The sequence below is a fragment of the Chrysochloris asiatica genome, unplaced genomic scaffold (assembly GCF_000296735.1).
Source record: "Chrysochloris asiatica unplaced genomic scaffold, ChrAsi1.0 scaffold00418, whole genome shotgun sequence".
Lineage (NCBI taxonomy): Eukaryota > Metazoa > Chordata > Mammalia > Afrosoricida > Chrysochloridae > Chrysochloris > Chrysochloris asiatica.
In genome coordinates, this window is record NW_006408936.1 from 55,031 (window position 1) to 57,208 (window position 2,178).

The window sequence follows — 2,178 nt, forward strand, 5'->3', positions numbered from 1 at the left end:
TTTTTGAGTTATGGTGTTGGAAGAGAATATTGAAAGTGCCATGGGCTTCCAAAAGAACCACAGATCTGTATTTGAAGAAGTGCAGCCAGAGTGCTCCTTGGAGGCCAGTATGGTCAAATTTCATCTCTTATACTTCAGACATATTGTCAGGAGGGACCGGTCACTGGAGAAGGATATCATGTTTGGCAAGGTGGAGGGTCAGAGAAAAAGAGGAAGACCCCCCAAGCGAGTTGGATTGGCTAAGTGGCAGCATCAATGGGCTCAAGCGTGGAAACAATGTGAGGTTGGCCCAGGATTGGGCAGTGTTTCGTTCTGCTGTGCATAAGGGTGCTATGAGTCGGCATCAACTCAATGGCACCTAACAACAACAAATATAATGAAGATATAGATAATTAAGACTCAGGAGAAAAATGAGACTTTCTGTCCTGTAAAGACTTATGGCCTCTATAGCCTTAGAAACCCTACATAGGGTCTCTATGAGTTGTAAATGAATTAACTGCACCTAATAACTTAACAACACATAATGATGAAGGGGTTCTTGTATGGAGCTGTAGGATAAGCATTGAACTTGTTAACTGCAAGGTTGATGCAAAGCTGTTGGTTCAGACCTGCAGCTGCTTCTTGGAAATGCTATAAAAGGTTGCTATAAATTGAAACCAACTTGACAACACTTAACAACAGCAAAACATAATGAAGAAAGAAGCCCGGGTGGCACCAAAGTTTAAGTGCTTCACTGCTAATCCAAAGGTTCATGGTTTGAACTCACCCCATTGCTCCTTGTGGTAAAAGTCTGGCAATCTGTGTACATAAATATCACAGCCACGAAAATCCTACAGGGCAGTTGTATTCTGTTGCATGAGATTAAGTTAAAATCAACTCAGTGACACCTAACAACAACACATAAATGAAGACGGAAGATACTGACACATGCTGCAGTCAGTGAGATAATGGATATGAGCGGGCTTTGAAAACTCTATGGGAATGGCATGCGTTATCATCTGGATCACATCTGGAATACCTGGGACTCAGTTCAACCCCCTTGGTCAAAGAAGACCAGTTGTGCCATCTGAATCGCTGGGAGAGGCCCTCCACCTGTCTTCCTGCCCTTGGCAGCAACGGTCTACTTTCTACATAGATGCTCGAGGGGCCTGGAAAACTGAACTCTCATCATCTGAGTCCAGTATACATTCTGAAGTGTAGTCCAGCCTATGAAACCCTCGGTGGCAACCTTACTCTGCGCACATGGGGCCACCATGATTCAGAATCAGCTCTGAGAACCTGTAGGATCTGCCCACACCCAGGCTCCCTGACCTCACTTCTGAGTTTCCCCTGGATCCTTTTTCTCTGGCCACAATCATTACTATTTTCCAAGTGGGCTTCCACATTTAAAAGGGCTTCCAGAGAAGCACAGTGGTGCCCTCAGCTACTTTCTTTGGGTCTCTGAGTAAGTATCAGTTTATTGGACAATTCTATACAAACTATTAGAGTCTTGGTGTGGTGCTGCAGGTTAATGTGTTGGACTTCAAGGGTGACGGTTCAAGCTTACCAGTCGCTCCTTGGAAACTCTATAGAGAGTCTCTATGACTCAGAACTGACTTGATGGCACTTAGGTCTGGTAGTGTAGTGGTTACGAATTTGGCTGCAAACCGCAAGGTCAGCACTTCGAAACTACCAGCTGCTCCCCAGGAAAAAGATGAGGCATTCTGCTCCCGTAAAGATTAACAGCCTCGGAAATCCTGTACAGGGTCGCTATGAGTCAGAACCGACTCCATGGCACATAACAACAACAACAACAATATAAACGATCATCCTGGTCCTCATTCCCCCTTGTATCATCACTATTTATAACTCTGTGATATTATATATTTGCTTCTTTCCATTTAGTTACCTGCTGTCTCTTCATTCTGGAAGAATCAATGGTCGCACATGGGGTTAAGCATTAGGTCACTAACCAAAAAGTCAGCAGTTCAAATTCACTAGTTTCTCCATGGGAGAAAGATGGGGTTGTTCTAATCTTCCCTCCAGGGTTGCTAGGAGGTGGAATCAACCTGATGACAGTAGGTGGGCCTGCTCTACAAATGTAAACTTCTGAGACAAAGCTGTACCACCCTCTCATTCCTGGTTCAGAGCTGGGGCTCACTAAGTATTTGCTGAAAGAGTGAATGAATGATTTATAGA

The 2,178-nt window shown here is 44.4% G+C and overlaps 1 protein-coding gene across 1 annotated transcript in view; it reads right to left on the bottom strand.

Moving 5' to 3' along the window:
* The window catches only part of FBXL7 (F-box and leucine-rich repeat protein 7), a 585,554-nt gene that overhangs the window by 2,685 nt on the left and 580,691 nt on the right, over positions 1–2,178 (bottom strand). The window lies entirely within an intron of this gene.